The sequence below is a fragment of the Triticum urartu genome, unplaced genomic scaffold (assembly GCF_056163025.1).
Source record: "Triticum urartu cultivar PI428250 unplaced genomic scaffold, HENAU_Tu73 scaffold2, whole genome shotgun sequence".
Classification (NCBI taxonomy): domain Eukaryota; kingdom Viridiplantae; phylum Streptophyta; class Magnoliopsida; order Poales; family Poaceae; genus Triticum; species Triticum urartu.
Genome location: NW_028260368.1, coordinates 12,852,660 through 12,869,322, shown reverse-complemented (window position 1 = coordinate 12,869,322; position 16,663 = coordinate 12,852,660). Strand labels below are relative to the sequence as shown.

Sequence of the window (16,663 nt, the reverse complement as noted above, 5' to 3'; positions counted from 1 at the left end):
CTCCGGAAAATATTTTGAGTTCCGTATGGCTTTTTTTTCTCTTCACTCGGACCAGTCCGCCTAGTCGACTTCTTGTATTTTTTGTGAGTTGTGTATTCACTCCAATAATACTATTGTCAAGTATCTTTAGGGATGAAGATCTCGGCAAGATATGAAGTTCTTGAAGAATGAAAAAAAACCGATCTACTTCTTTTTGGTATTTTAGACTAAATTCTTTTGTTCCTCGATGCTCAATCAAACCCTCTTTTTTTAAGATGGAATCTTCCTCTGGGCTCTCGTATTCGTCCTCTGAATCTTCTTCTGAGTCTTCCTCTAAAGTACCATATTTTTCCTCTGCGCTTTCCCCGGGGCTGCCATATTCGTCTTCTGAGTCTTCCTCTAGAGTTCCATATTCGTCCTCTTGGGTCCTATATTTGCTCTCTGGGCTCCCATATTCCTCTTCTGAGTCTTTCTCTAAAGTCCTATATTCGTTCTCTGGGTTCCCATATTCGTTTTCTGGGCTCCCATATTCGTCTTCTAGGGTTTCATATTCGTATTCGTCTTCTAGGATTCCATATTTAGATTCTTCTAGGGTTTCATATTCATATTCGTCCTCTCGGGTCCTGTATTCGTCTTCTAGGGTCTCATATTCCTCTTCTGAGTCTTCCGCTCGAGTCCTATATTCTTCTTCTAGGGTCCTATATCTAAATTTAACAATTCCTGAACCCTTTTTATCTTTTCTGTATCGGGGATCGTCAAAATAAGCAAAAATAGTATTTCTACGTAAAACACCCATAAGGGGGATTTCAATCGAAATCCCAAAACAGGATATTAGTTCTTTCTCTTGTTCTTGATGATATTGTAATGGAATGACGAACCTATTTCTTCGCTTTTTCGCCAACAAATCTGAATTATCTTGAAAAATAGAAGGATAGATAAAATTCCAATGGCCATTGGACATGATTCGATCCGACGTTGAATAATCAAGAATTTCCCTATCTTTTTTACCATAAGTATTCATTTGATCTTGATCCTTGTGGAGTGAAAAAGACGCTATACTGGATCTGCACATACTTACTGACAATATCCATAAATGGCTTGTTTTTGGTAATCGGCGAAGATTACCATATTGATATTCGGGCGCATGGTAAACATCAGTACTCCAGTGCATTTCGCCGTCTGATTCAGAATAAATATGCTTTTGTACCCTTTCTTTAAAATGTAAAGTGGACGTTCCGGCACGAATCTCCGCAATTACTTGTTCGGATTTTACATATTGATCATTTTGCACTAGAATCAAGCTTTTTGAGGGAATATTCACACTATATAGAATATCTTGACTCTGAATAGTTACATGCAAGTCTATATAACATAGAAAAGCAGGCTGCCCATGACGGGTACGTGTGGGGTGAACCAAATTCTCATTGAATTTTATTTTTCCATTCGAAGGGGATCGTACAAGGTCGGCAGTACCCCCTGTGAATACTCCGCCAGTATGAAAAGTTCTTAATGTTAGTTGAGTCCCTGGCTCCCCAATTGATTGACCTGCAATAATACCTACGGCTTCTCCCAATTCGACCAGATCACTATGAGTAGGACTCCGGCCATAGCATAATTGACAGATCCAAGAAGTGCTTCGGCAAGTAAAGGGGGTTCTAATATATATTGGTTGTGCTCGAAATGGTTGTGCTCGAAAGGCAGTTATGAATCGATTGACTAATCCAATTCCAATATCTTGATTTCGCGCGGCAATGCATCGTGAACCGATATATATATCGTCTGCTAATACACGACCAATTAGTGTTTGGACAAAAAGTTTTTCCGTCATCCCATTTTGAGGACTTACAGAAATACCTCGGATAGTACCACAATCTCTTCTACGCACAATAATATGTTGAACTACTTCAACAAGTCTACGTGTAAGATATCCAGCATCTGCTGTTCGCACAGCAGTATCTACAACCCCTTTGCGGGCTCCATAGCAGGAAATTATATATTCTGTCAAAGAAAGTCCCTCGCGTAAATTGCTTTGAATAGGTAAATCAATCATTTGTCCTTGAGGGTCCGACATTAATCCTCTCATACCTACTAATTGGTGTACTTGAGATGCATTTCCTCTGGCTCCTGAAAAAGACATTAGATAGACTGGATTAGAAGGATCCGTTATCCGAAAATTTGAATTCATTTCTTGTTTCAAATATTCACTTGTCGCATACCATATCTCAACAGATTGGCGTAATTTTTCTACCGCGTGTACAGCCCCATAATAATAGTGTTTCTCCAAAAGAAAACTCTGTTGTTCCGCGTCTTGGACTAACCATCCCTTAGAGGGTATTGTTAAAAGATCCTCGATTCCTAACGAAATCGATGTAGTAGTGGCTTGATGGAAGCCCAGAGTCTTTAGTTGATCCAGTATATGGGATGTATATCCCATTCCAAAATGATCTATTAATCTGCTAATAAGTCGTTTCATACCAGTTCCGTCTATCTCTTTATTATGAAAGACCAGATTGGCCCGTTCCGCCATACATAAGTACCCCCTTTTCGGCTGAGTAGGATTCGACAATTGCTGAGTAGGATTCGACAATGGGCCTGAGTCAGTGATTCGAAAATTTAATTAACTTAATTGCCTCAATCTCAATCTGGATTCGCGTGGCAAATAATGATGATACTAGGGAAATCGGAATGCCCCCCGAAAGGGGAGGGGCATCGCCGAATCTAACTTTCTTGTTTAGGTAGTGTATGAATAGGCCTGACTAAATCCTTGTATGGCTTCCTCTATTTCTCTATAAAAAGAAATATGACCAAGAGTGGTTCGAATGTATATCGAACGAATTTCTTTTTTTCTATTTCCCATTATTAGATAGTGGGCATAAATCTCATGATAAGTCCCCAAAGATTCATATTGAACTTCAATCGGAACTTCTCTTGACCCAATGACGCGTTGATCCAGGTTCCATCGTAGCCACAAGGGACTATCTAAACTGATTAGTTTTTGTCTATAAGCTCCCAGTGCATCATAAGAACTAGAAAAATGGGGTTCTTTATCTTTCCTATATTTAAAATTATTATTATTATTGTAATTTACTTTTAGATTTGGGTAGTTTCTGCAACTATTATATCTATTTGCACAAATACCTCGACGCTTTCCAATCGTTAATACATAAAGCCCGATAAGCATGTCTTGGGTTGGTACGCAAATAGGATCCCCAATAGCGGGAGATAAGAGATTCATATGAGAAAACATAAGTAAACGGGCTTCTGCCTGAGCTTCCAAGGATAAAGGTAGATGAACAGCCATTTGATCTCCATCAAAGTCCGCATTGAAACCCTTACACACTAATGGGTGTAAAGAAATAGTACGCCCCTCTACTAAAGTGGGTTGAAAGGCCTGTATGCCTAATCTATGCAGGGTAGGTGCTCTATTTAACAGTACAGGATGTCCCCGCATAACTTCTTGAAGTATTTCCCATACAATGGGTTCTTTTTCCCAAATTTTCCTTTTAGCAATCCTTACATTAGAAGTGGCGCGTTTCGTGATTAAATCGCGAATTACAAATAGCTGAAAAAGCTTTATTGCTATCTCTAGAGGTAATCCACATTGATGTAATGAAAGCGAAGGACCCACAACAATGACAGAACGCCCCGAGTAATCGACCCGTTTCCCAAGCAGAGTCTCGCGAAACCTTCCCTCTTTACCTTCAATTACATCTGAAAGTGATTTGTATACTTTATTGTGACCATCCCTCGTCGGTTGCCCGCGGGACCCACTATCAAGAAGTGTATCCACGGCTTCTTGTACCAATTTTTCCTGGCACATTACTAAATCTGCTGGCGCTAATTCACTTCTTTTTAATAGATAGGCAAGATTGTTGTTCCGACGGATAACTCTCTTATAAAGTTCATTAATGTCTGAAGTCACTACTTTATCTCCAGACCTATAAACAATAGGTCTCAATTCGGGAGGAAGAACCGGTAATAAGCACAAAACCATCCATTCTGGTTCTACATTTGTTTGAATAAAATGTTTCGCCAATTGCATGCGTCTAATCAAAAAAACTTTTCTTATTCGTCTTTTTCTATCTTCCCACTCATCTCCACTATACCCCTCGTCTTCTAATTCCTTCCATTCGACCAAAGAATTCTCTATAATAATTCGCAAATCCAAATCTGCTAATTGTTCTCTAATAGCACCTGCTCCTGTCGCAATTTCCCGATTTCGAAATGTTGCAAAGCCTGGGGTAGAAAAAAAGGGAGAAATGCTGTGGTTACAGGATGCAATTTCCTCTTCGAATAAACCTCGTAATCGTAAAAAAGTGGGTTTTTTAGTGCTGGGCCTAGCAAAAGAGAAATCGCCGTATACTAGGCCCTCCAACTTCTTAAGAGGTTTATCTAAAAGATTCGCGATATAACTAGGAAGACCTTTCAAATACCACACATGAGTCACGGGACATGCGAGTTTGATGTATCCCATTTGATATCTTCGTATCCGAGAATCCACAAATTCGACCCCGCATTTTTGGCAAAATCTTTCGTCTTCGTTTTCAGCTCCGCTCGCTCGAGAATTGCCACAAGCGCAAATCCCGCTTTTTATGGGTCCAAAGATTCTTTCGCAAAACAATCCATCTTTTTCTGGTTTATCGGTTTTATAATGAAAAGTAGAGGGCCTTGTGACTTCGCCAACGACTTCTCCATTAGGTAGGTTTTTGTTAGCCCAAGCCTTTATTTGTTGAGGGGAAACGAGTCCAATTTGAAGTTGTTGATGTTTATATTGGTCAATCATAAAATAGAAATAAGAAAAGAATTTATATTTATTCCGATCAAACTTCCTCCCTATTAACCTGGAAGTTCTTTTCAGATACAAGGAAATGATTCAGTTCTAGAGCCAAAGATCGTAGTTCTCGAACGAGCACTCGAAAAGATTCTGGAGGATCCTCATGATTAGGTATTCTTTTTCCCCAGATCGTAGCATTAAGTATTTCTTGGCGAGCTATAAGATGGTCAGATTTATAAGTAAGTATCTCTTGTAAAATATGAGCAACACCAAATCCTTCTAAAGCCCAAACTTCCATTTCTCCTACTCGTTGTCCCCCTTGCTTGGCTCTTCCTCTAACCGGTTGTTGTGTAACAAGTGAGTAGGGCCCAGTAGAACGCCCATGAATTTTCTCATCAACTTGATGAATTAATTTTAAGATATAGGACTTCCCTATTAGAACAGGTTGCTCAAAGGGGTCGCCTGTTCTTCCATCAAATATTCTGCTTTTTCCCGGGTACTCGGGTTCAAATACCCATGGATTTTTTGTTTCTTTACTGGCTTCATATAATTCTGAAAACACAAGTTTTCTTGAAGCCTCTTGCTCATATCTCTCATCAAAGGGTGCTATTCTATAATGTTTCTTTAGCAGATCCCCCGCTAATCCGAGCGAGCTTTCAAATATTTGTCCCACATTCATTCGGGAGGGTACTCCTAAGGGATTGAAGACCATATCAACGGGTGTTCCATCTTGCAAATAGGGCATATCTTGCCTAGGCAAAATTTTGGAAATGATCCCTTTATTCCCATGTCTTCCGGCTACTTTATCCCCAACTTTGATTTCACGTTTCTGTAAAATATATACACGAACCATTATGTCGAGCGGGTCCCTTTGGATCCATTTCACATCGATAACGCGCCCTCTTCCACCTATAGGTAATTTCAGAGAAGTTTCTTTTGAAGTGGAAACCTCAAGGCCAAATATGGCCCGTAATAATCCAGCTTCCGCGATATAAGATGATTCGCTCGCTATCTGAGGCGTTAATTTACCTACTAAAATATCACCAGTTTCTACCCAGGATCCCAACCTAACAACTCCATTTCTGTCCAAATTGCGGAGTAAATGTTCTTCTAGATGTGGTATTTCTTTAGTGATTTTTTCAGCGGAGCCCTGGCTTGTCGTATCCGTCTGAATTTCATATTTCCGGATGTGAAAAGAGGTATAAATATCTTCATATACCAAACGTTCGCTAATTAGTACTGCGTCTTCAAAATTGTAACCTTCCCATGGCATATAAGCTACTAATACGTTTTTTCCTAAAGCAAGTTCGCCCCCAATTGTAGCAGCTCCTTCTGCTAAAATTTGTCCTTTTTTAATGGATTTACCCCGTGGAACCCGGGGTTTTTGGTGCATACAAGTATTTTTGTTAGAGCGACGGTGGTTAACTAAAGGAATACTTATAGTCTTCCCACTACTTGATAAAAGTATCTTATGACTATCAGTAGAAATGATCTTTCCCTCGCGTTCGGCTATAATGGAAACCCTCGAATCTAGAGCTGTTTGGCGTTCCAATCCAGTTCCAACAATGCATTTCTCGGACCGAGAAAGCGGAACTGCTTGGCGCTGCATATTAGAACTCATTAAAGCCCGATTCGCATCATTGTGCTCAATAAAAGGAATGAGAGAACCCCCAATAGAAAAATATTGGAAAGGAAAAATACTTCTAACATGAATCTGTTCCCATGCAATAGTCAAGAATTCTTGACGGTATCTAGCCGGAACAACCTGTTCTTCCTGAATACCTTGATTCAAGGACAAAGAATTTCCTGCTGCTATCATATAATATTCATCTCTATTTGGTGATAGATAAACCACCTGTCTCTCTTTTTTTTCTTTTGCTTTCTCAGCAGATATTTCATAAAACGGACTCTCTATGGATCCCCACAAGTGATCAATTCTCGCATGAATTGTTAAGGATCCAGTAAGTCCAACATTGATTCCTTCAGACGTGTCAATTGGACAAATACGCCCATAGTGACTCGGATGAATATCTCGGCTCCGAAAACTTGCGGTTCTCCCCGTCAACCCTCCAGGACCTAAACAACTCACTTTTCGCCCATGAACAGTTTGTGTCAATGGATTCGTTTGATCACAAAACTTGAGATAACGGGTATGTGCCAAAAAAGGTCTCATAAGTAGTTATTAATAAAATTGAAGTTGAAGTTGGAGTTACCAAAGTTTGGGGAGTCGGTTTCGATTGACGTATGAATACTCTACGAATAGTTTTTTGAACTGCATGTTGTAAACGACCAAGAGCCAATCCGAATTGATCTTGTAACAGATCCGCAACCGAACGAATACGTTTATTTTTCAAGTGATTCATATCGTCATCGTCAAGTATACCCGTTCCAAATTTCATTCCAATCAAATGATCCGTAGCGGCCAATACATCTCGTGGTAACAAGAATGTATTGTTCTGAGGAATATCAAGATTAAGTCTCCGATTCATATTTCGTCGACCAATCCTTCCTAATTCACATTTTTGTTGAAAAAATTTCTTTTGTAATTCCTCGCATAAGGACTCCGAAAATACCAGGTCCCCACCTACACAAGCAAATTGTTGATAAAACTCCAAAATAGCTTTTTCTTTTGACTCAATCCTCTTCTTCTCTTTAGCATTCGGGAAAGACAAGAAAATTTCAGGGTAGGAAACATTATCCAGAATTTCTCTTAGATTCGAACCCATAGCTGATGATAGAACTAGAATAGATATCTTTTGTTTTCTACTCACGCGAGCCCATATCCTTTCTTTTTTATCAATTGCTAATTCCGATCTCCCCCCCCAATCTGATATTATAGTGCCAGTGTAGATAGAAATTCCCTTATGATCTAATTCCGAGCGGTAGTAAATACCAGGACTTAGCAATATTTGATTGATCACAATTCGGTATATTCCATTTATAATAAAGGTTCCTAAGGAATTCATTATAGGAATGTTTCCGATAGAAATGGTTTGCTTTTGCACATCGAAACCAAAAATTAATCTCGCAGATACATATAATTCGGAAGAATAGGTGAGTGATTCATACACAGCATCTCTTTCTTTTATCGAGGGTTCTAGCAGTTGATATCCTTTCGCAAATAATTGAAATGCAATTTCGTGATCTGGATCTTTAATTGTTGGAAACTTGTCAAGTTCTTCTGCCAAGGCTTGATTAATGAACCTACAAAATCCCTCGAATTGGATCTGACTAAATCCGGGTATTGTGGACATTCCCTCGTTTCCATTCCGGAGCATCTTAATCTTAAGTTTCCTGTTTATCAAAGAAAAATTCCATTATCAGCTCACTCTTCATCAATCCCTATGGATCGATCTAGCAATCATGGAATCTATATTCTGTTTACTGAATCACATGAAATTCTAGGGAACTCCACATACGTATTTCATATATGTATTTCATACATATGAATAGAGACCATTTGGACGAAAGTTCGAGTTTGCCAGGGGTACAAATGAAATGAAAATGAATTGATAAAACATTCCTACAAAAAAAATTCTGCCACTTATACTTTATGTTATGATATTCTAATCAGATTGGATGGCAAAGATTTCTCATTTTATCTCCTTTCTATGAATGTAATAAAGCCGTAATATAATATACTAGAAAGTTTGACTTTACTTCGATTTAGAATAGCGTGCTTACTTTAATTTCTCAAAATAATTTGAGGGTTCTTTTTTATTTCGGATCGGAGTAGTATAATTGCTAGAAAATTCAGTATTTCATTGTGGAATTCTAAAATAAAGTAAGTCCCTTTTTTAAGTACATGCCAATCTAGTTATCCACCTCTCCCCATATCCATGCTTTTCTTTTATCGTAATTTCACTTGGGTACGCCAAGATAGTCAGGTTATACTCTATATCAGAGCAAATTTCCTTTTTTTATTCAAGATATTTAATTTAATACTTTGAAAAATTAAAGCATGATTCCCCATAGAGATATGTACATAAAGGGGATCTTTGGATAATAATGCTGTTCGGACCTAAAGTTTACCTATACACGGATTAAGCATAAAGCCATAATATTTTATTATGCCATTGAAGGGGGGGGAGATAATACCGATTTAAGAGTAGTTCACTACTGCAATAAAAAAAAGAGAATTCTAGTTAACGGTTCCAATTTATTCTGAATTTTGCAGCCTGTGAATAGAAATCCACTTTTTCTTCTTTTTCATCTCAATAGAAAGAAATGGGAAGTTTTATTGTGTTAACAATGTATGTTTTAAGATAGAATCTATCGAGGAGAATAATAGAAACTGGATCAAAAAAAGCAGGAATAGATTTTTTGAAAAAGATTGGAAAAAAGTAAGTAGAATTATATTCAAAATAAAAGGGGCTTTTCGTAAGAAAACGTGGATGAATACTTGCTGTTTTCTAGATTTTTGATCGGATTTTTTGGCGGCATGGCCAAGCGGTAAGGCAGGGGACTGCAAATCCTTTATCCCCAGTTCAAATCTGGGTGCCGCCTGATCAATAAAATACTTAGGTTTTTTTTATAGTGCTGATCGAATTCGATAAATTTTTACTTCGCATAAGTTCGGGCAAGAGAGTAACTGGGCCTGCCGATACTGGGTTTAGAGAAACCATACCATAGTTCTATCCTCAAACTAGGGTTAGGGTTTGTTTTGACGGTAGTGGCCAAAATGGTTATCAATAGGGGTGAGGTAGTGTTTCCTTATTCTTTTATTATATGAATTTGAATTGGTTCTTAATTGAGATTCGATTTGATAATTTTAAAATACGAGGATAAGATGTCAGAAATCTTGGTATCCAAAGAAAGGTCCCTAAGGGGCATTCTTTTTTTTTTTCAATCTAAGATTCAAGAAGGGACTCCACGAAAGAATATCAAGACTTACTAATTATTATACATTTTTTTATCGTACATCTTATGTTACCTACATACACTAAAGTAAGGACTACTTAATTCTAACGAGAATCAGATTAAATAGGTCGATCAAAAATCAATTTAGGAGTTGTATTATGGATAAAATCTCTTCATTCTTTCATAGAATGATACAAAGCAAGGCTGCAGGGTTTAGGTCAAAAATAAACATTAGGTAAGGTAGGTATCCAATAAATATTTATCTATCGATAATTTTATGGTATATTCGGGCGTCCTTTGCTTAAAAAAAAAAAAAAGAGTAACAAAAGGAATAAAAAATCTTCCTATTCCCGCTTCTTCTATTCAGGACATCATTCCCGTACTCTTTCTTTTTTAAGGAAAAAAGGGCTATAGTATCTCGTATTTTTAATGCTCTCTAATTCTACCAGAATTCCTATAAGAATTTGTTAGGAGTAAATTCCTTGAACTGATTGATCCATGGCCTTAGGGCGGAATCCCTTTTTGACTCTGTACCCTTGATTCCACTATGATTATTGATCAATAGTAGAATAATCCCTTCATAGAAATAGGAGACATAATTTAGATGGATATAGTAAGTCTCGCTTGGGCTGCTTTAATGGTAGTCTTTACATTTTCTCTTTCACTAGTAGTATGGGGAAGGAGTGGACTCTAGGGATACTACTAATTGATTAAGTAATCAAATTGTTGTATCAATTCTTTTCTTTAATGGATCATTTTGCATTAATCATTTTGTCAAACGTTATTCTTTAATCTTTTTCTTTAGTTTTGTTTCACTCCTGTAAGAAACTCTTGTATTGTAAGTTGTAATGTAAGAAAGAGCCATTATACCAATTCAGAATTTCTACTAGAAATGACGAATGGTTAAAAAAAGTTCTATACATAAGAAAATTAGACTTTCTTCCACGGAACTATTCACGGCATATCACACATTTTCCATTTCCTTTTACTTTTTACTATAGTCTATTCTTCATATTATTTTTCTTTCCTTCCATGGATTCTTTGGTCAAGAATTGTCTTAGATTTTTTTATTTTGACCTGATTGAAATTAAGTGGATGCAATGAAAAAAGAAATTGAATTAGACTACTTAACTATTTCAATCTACTAATCTATTCTATGTAGATTCAAAGATAATATAATAGAAAGAATCTAAAGTGTCGTAGAAAAAACTATATGTAGTTCTTTCTACCACACTTTAAGATTCCAACCAGATCCTTTCATTTAAGACTTGGATTTTTTTTATTTAATCCCTTTTTAATTTCTTCAATGATTAATTGGAATTCCAATTAATTATTTTGGCTGACTGTTTTTACATAAATAATAAGTAAAAAAGAAGTAGGAACTAGAATGAACAGTGCAGTAGCAATAAATGCGAGAATATTGACTTCCATAACCTCTTTATTTTTTATTTTCACAATAACTCGGGATGTAATCCCATGGAGAGGAAAAAGGGGTATCTTGTAAATTCAAGGGTAGGGCTTGCATTCTGATAATACTGAATCAATTCAATATTATGAATATCGGATCTATCAAATCAATTCATGGATGAGAGTTATATTTCACGGATGAGAGTTATATAGTATAACATAGGAAGATCCTCTATCCACACTAAGACCAAAATGGGTTTTTTGATTGGATTAGGAATTCCCTCTTTTTTAATCCTTTTCTACTTTTTCTTTTCTATATCTCTAACCCACGAGCTTTCTTAATCTTATACTTTCTTAATCTTATACAATTTCCCTTCCTTTTTCTTATAGTTATACATACAATTATGTATGTATTATATGACCAACTTTCACTTTCTATGGGTCACATAGACATCCAAATAAGCAGTAGAAGTGAGATGGGGAAAAGAGGTCTGAAATAAAAAGGGAATACGATTTATGTATGGATTCCGGTAAAATACCGGTACTCTATTCCATAAGAGTGGAATAGGAAATTAAGATGAGGATGGTATCATCATAAAGAAAGATAGAGTAATATAATATCCTAAATTCTACTAATCCACATATCGTATGTGTGTCTTTCTTTATCGATTGGGAGTAGTGAAAAAAAAATTCCTATATGCCCTCCCTCCCTCTTTAATGAGAGATGCAAAATAAAAAAGTGAAGTAAGGGTGCCCTGTGGGTATTTGATCTTGCTCCCTGCCCCTTTTTTTCATGGAAAAAGGAAATATCAATTTCTCCATTCATTGAACCCTAGTTCGGGACTGACGGGGCTCGAACCCGCAGCTTCCGCCTTGACAGGGCGGTGCTCTGACCAATTGAACTACAATCCCCGCGGGGTGTATGGCATACCCATTCTTAAATAGAACCATAAGAAGATTCGATTCGTCTTTCGTACTCTAAGAAATAGACGAATCATATACTACATACCCACATATTATATTATACGTGGGTATAGTGAGAGTGACATAACTAGTATGTCGTGATTTTTTATCACTAAAAATGGATAATAATCCAGCCTTCAATAAGAAAAACTCTTTTGTTTGTAAGAAAGGAATGAGAGAGATATGGATTAGAAAAAAAAATTTCCCTTTTTTCTTTATCTTTTATTTCTATAGATCAGACATTTTATTTTATGGAAGAAAAACAAAAGGATTTAGTTCATACTCACGAAGCCCTAGATTTTTGGTTTGGGCCGAGCTGGATTTGAACCAGCGTAGACATTGTCAACGAATTTACAGTCCGTCCCCATTAACCACTCGGGCATCGACCCAGGAAGAATTTATTCTAGGGTTTTTGCTAATCTATGATTAACCTCCTTTCATAATACTCCCTACCCCCAGGGGAAGTCGAATCCCCGCTGCCTCCTTGAAAGAGAGATGTCCTGAACCACTAGACGATAGGGGCATCACTAGACGATAGGGCCATATACAACCGCTCGTGATTATACTATAATCATAGTATGAGCAGTTTTTTGGAATTGTCAATATACTCGAAAAGTATAAATAGATCCAAAGCAAAGAGTTTTTCCAACTTTTCTGTTATGTTTTCATCTAGGATTTTTTTTAGTTGATCGTTATAGATTAATTCTCCGTGCTTCATTTAGTGTTCATACCAAAAATGCATCCATCCCGCACTAAGTCATAAAATTCTCTAAAAATATAGAGAAAGTTTCAAAAACAAAGAAAAAAAGTGAATCAATTTAGTAGAAAAGTACTCTATCAGATTCGAACCAACGACTTACGTCTTAGCACGAGATTACTCTACCACTAATTTAAAAAGCCCTTTATCGGATTTGAACCGATGACTTATGCCTTACCATGGCATTACTCTACCACTGAGTTAAAAGGGCTTTTTATTTAATTCAAAAATTAGCCACTTGGATTTCCCATTATGGGTCTACTGCATAATGTACATATTATATATATAATATATAGAGATAGAGAGAGAGACATTATGTAGAGATTGTATATGTATATATCGATATCTTGAGAGCTCAAAATAAAATTAATAAAAAAAAACATACCCTACATAACATATCCAACTCTTCTTGGTTCAGGGTTTTCCGTTTCCGAAGACTAGTAAAATAGGCGGATTCTGGAACCCCAAGGATTCAACGGTATATGGATATGGAAAATATAAGATTTCCGATCCTAGCGGGAAAAGGCGGGGAACAGATACCCAATAGGATATAGGATCCTTGGGAGGAACTTTTGGTAATGGCCTTGATCCTCTATGCTATTTTTTATGTGTTCTTAGTTCTATTGAACTTTTTGCATTCTTTTAAACAAGAATCTAATAAACTAGAATTGAGTCAGTGGAAAAAAGGAGAGAGAGGAAAGTGTTAAATGGAGAGAGTCGACTAATCAGAGACTTTTAGGATCTTCTTTACATCAGGTAAATCTGTCGGCCCTGTCCGTTTTTTTCTTTAAGTTACGACTCTTTGCTGCTTACTTCTATCAAGCCATAGGGAAAGTCTATGATGAATTTGGAAAACTCATCTCACTCTTACTCTATGGCTCGGACTTAATGGGGGAAGAAAACATCTTCCATAATTTCTTTTTTGTTCAATTCTGGACAAAAAAGAAAAGGAAAAAAGGAATTTATAGGGACAGTGTTACCCCCTATATCCCCTAGTTTATATTGTAGGAATAATAAAACAATTTAGCAGTCTGACACACTTACGTCCTTGCAAAGTAAATAATTATTATTGTAGTCGTAACCGTAGAATAGGATCCTAATCAAAATAAATACATTTGGTTCAGGCGCTATTAGCATGGTAAGAAAAGATTTTTTTTACAGACCAGAGGGGCTATCTAAATCCTAAAGTAAAGGCGAGCGATCGAAGTAGAAGTACCAACGGCTCAGTGTCATGAACCTTCTCCATCTGATTCAATAAGGGGGAATTAGCCTTCTTGTCAAATGGCTATCCTTGACAAAGGGTACCATTTATACCATAATCTACAATGTAGCGGGTATAGTTTAGTGGTAAAAGTGTGATTCGTTCTATTAATAACTGAATTTGAAATGATATACTTAAGGCATCCTTAAGTTTTTTATTTTTATATTCCGATGAAAACTTTAGTTCTTATAAAGGATTAAATCCTTTTCCTCTCAATAGCATATTGAGGAAGAATATACATTCTGGCGATTTGTATCCAAAGACTAATTTAAATTGCATCCAAAATAAAAATAGGATTATGAGTACAGAGTCGCGAAGCATAATTTTGCATTGGATTAAGTATTCCAATTTTGAAAATATGAGTAAAGGATCTATGGATGAAGATACAAAAAAGTTGATTTCCAATCGTAACTAAATCTTCTTAAAATAAGGAATAAGGAAGCCAAATAGCTAAAAAACGATAGTTTTGGTTTACTAGAACCATCCGCATATTGTTTCAGCTCGGTGGAAACCCAATTCTTTTCCTCAGGATCTCTTGAATGAAATTAGGGAACGAAGTAAGTAGATTAGATGAATTTAGATAGAATTTCTATCTCCTACTCTATAAGGATCATCTAGAAAGCGGAGAGCTTTGGTTCCATTCAAATAGAAAAGCTGACATAGATGTTAAGTGGTGAGAATATCCATAAAGGAGCCGAATGAAATCAAAATTTCATGTTCGGTTTTGAATTAGAGACGTTAAAAATAATCAACCAACGTCGACTATAACCCCTAGCCTTCCAAGCTAACGATGCGGGTTCGATTCCCGCTACCCGCTCCATTCTGTATAAAAGGAGTATTCTATTTGTCTAGACATGTTAGAGGCTTGTATTCAAGCCTTTTTTGTCCACCAGTTTCTGGTACTCCAGAGCGGAGTAGAGCAGTTTGGTAGCTCACGAGGCTCATAACCTTGAGGTCACGGGTTCGATTCCCGTCTCCGCACTTAGCAGTCTGTATAAAAGGACTATTCTATTTCTCTAGATATGTATGGTAGAGGGGCGTATCCAACCCTTTTTTATTCATTAGTTCCCGGCCCTAGAGGGCAAAATTGAGCAGTTTGCGAAGTCACTTGCCTTCAAAAAAAGAAGGCGCAAGGCCTCTCCCTACCCTGCAGAAAATAAAAATGAAACGAAAGGGACAGTCTACCTCTCCCTTCCCTTTAAAAAAAGTTTGCCCGTTGTTTGTCTCAGTTAATACCCAATTTTTGGAGCTCTGTTGGCGAGTTCTATTTCTGCCTCTGGAGCGCCCTCTTTTTTTGAGTGGGATGCAAAGGAAGGGTAAGATAGTAAGGGATACGGCACTAGACTAACACCTAATTAATACTTAATTTAATATAAGTAGTTAAACAGTTAACTAGACTAAACTTTTTATCATAGTACTTTGATAAATTAAGCGGGCGAGCGGCGGGAATCGAACCCGTATCTTCTCCTTGGCAAGGAGATATTTTACCATTGAACTACGCTCGCTACGGTATATATTTTATAGCGTATATCCGCCTGGGTCGACCTTCTATGTCTGGGTCGACCGTTTCATTTCATTTTCTATTATATTAGAGTTTTCCTTTTTTTATTATCTGTCAATGAATATTCTAATGGGAATGGAATTTCATAATACTGAAAGAGAAGAGCTAGCAATTCGGAACGCAAATTGCGTTTTAATACGTCTCACTATTCTAATTTTTTAGAAGAAATGGCCTTTATTATTTCTTTTTTATGGGGTTAATAAATATTAACCAAATTTCATTTAAGAAATGAGAGAATTCAGAATAGCTACGAGAAAGACTAGTCCAATCCATAATGATGTACCGGAAAATACAACATTTTTATTATTTGACCAACCATCAGGAGAAGCAAATACAAGGGGTACACTAATTACTAAGACTGAGGAAGTCGCAATTAATGCAAAAACAGCTAATTGGAAAGCAATAGTCATATTTCTAATCCTCCAAGCTACCATCAAATAAAGTTGACTACATATTTGATCCCTCACTTAAACCAAAATTGTAAAAAAATACAAGAAGTAGGAGGGGTTTAATCATGAATCCATTGATTCTTCTCTTTAATTCAAATTTATTACTTAAACCGCTTTTTTATTTGGATATGGGGGTGAGAAGAGATTATTTACTCTTTATTTCACAAGCGGGTATAGCGGATCCTGTATCCGTGTATACAGTATACAGAGATATATCGAAAAGGAACTTGTATCTGATATCTTTCTAGAGGCTAATAAATCTTTTTATTTTTTATATGGCTATGTTCTATTTGTAGGAGTAAAATAAGGATTAGGCTGTGGAGAGATGGCTGAGTGGTTGATAGCTCCGGTCTTGAAAACCGGTATAGTTCTAGGAACTATCGAGGGTTCGAATCCCTCTCTCTCCTTTTGCTTATTGAATACGTTTGTTTCTTTCATTTTTATTTATTTTTTTTTTCTGTCCCTTATCTTTCTTTCATAAAAAGGAATGAATGGCTCGGCTAGATGGAATAACCGAGCCAGAACAGAAAAAAAGTAGAACAGGTATAAATAAGAAAATCTTAGTTAAGAGGGTTCATGTAAAGAACAGGTTCCAAATCACGATCGATTCCCTTTTCAAAACCTGCTGCAGCAGCTCGGGCTCTTCCTGCAT

The 16,663-nt window shown here is 36.7% G+C and overlaps 6 non-coding genes across 6 annotated transcripts; 3 read left to right on the top strand and 3 right to left on the bottom strand.

The window, feature by feature from the left end:
- Positions 1-9,188: 9,188 nt before the first annotated feature.
- On the top strand, positions 9,189-9,259 carry TRNAC-GCA (transfer RNA cysteine (anticodon GCA)). The gene has a single exon. It is a non-coding gene; the product is annotated as a tRNA-Cys (tRNA).
- Positions 9,260-12,290: 3,031 nt separating this feature from the next.
- TRNAY-GUA (transfer RNA tyrosine (anticodon GUA)) lies at positions 12,291-12,372 on the bottom strand. Its single transcript has one exon. It is a non-coding gene; the product is annotated as a tRNA-Tyr (tRNA).
- A 507-nt stretch (positions 12,373-12,879) lies between these two features.
- TRNAT-GGU (transfer RNA threonine (anticodon GGU)) lies at positions 12,880-12,951 on the bottom strand. The gene has a single exon. It is a non-coding gene; the product is annotated as a tRNA-Thr (tRNA).
- Positions 12,952-14,909: 1,958 nt separating this feature from the next.
- On the top strand, positions 14,910-14,983 carry TRNAM-CAU (transfer RNA methionine (anticodon CAU)). The gene has a single exon. It is a non-coding gene; the product is annotated as a tRNA-Met (tRNA).
- A 452-nt stretch (positions 14,984-15,435) lies between these two features.
- Positions 15,436-15,506, bottom strand: TRNAG-GCC (transfer RNA glycine (anticodon GCC)). Its single transcript has one exon. It is a non-coding gene; the product is annotated as a tRNA-Gly (tRNA).
- An 824-nt stretch (positions 15,507-16,330) lies between these two features.
- On the top strand, positions 16,331-16,418 carry TRNAS-UGA (transfer RNA serine (anticodon UGA)). Its single transcript has one exon. It is a non-coding gene; the product is annotated as a tRNA-Ser (tRNA).
- The last annotated feature ends 245 nt before the right edge of the window (positions 16,419-16,663 follow it).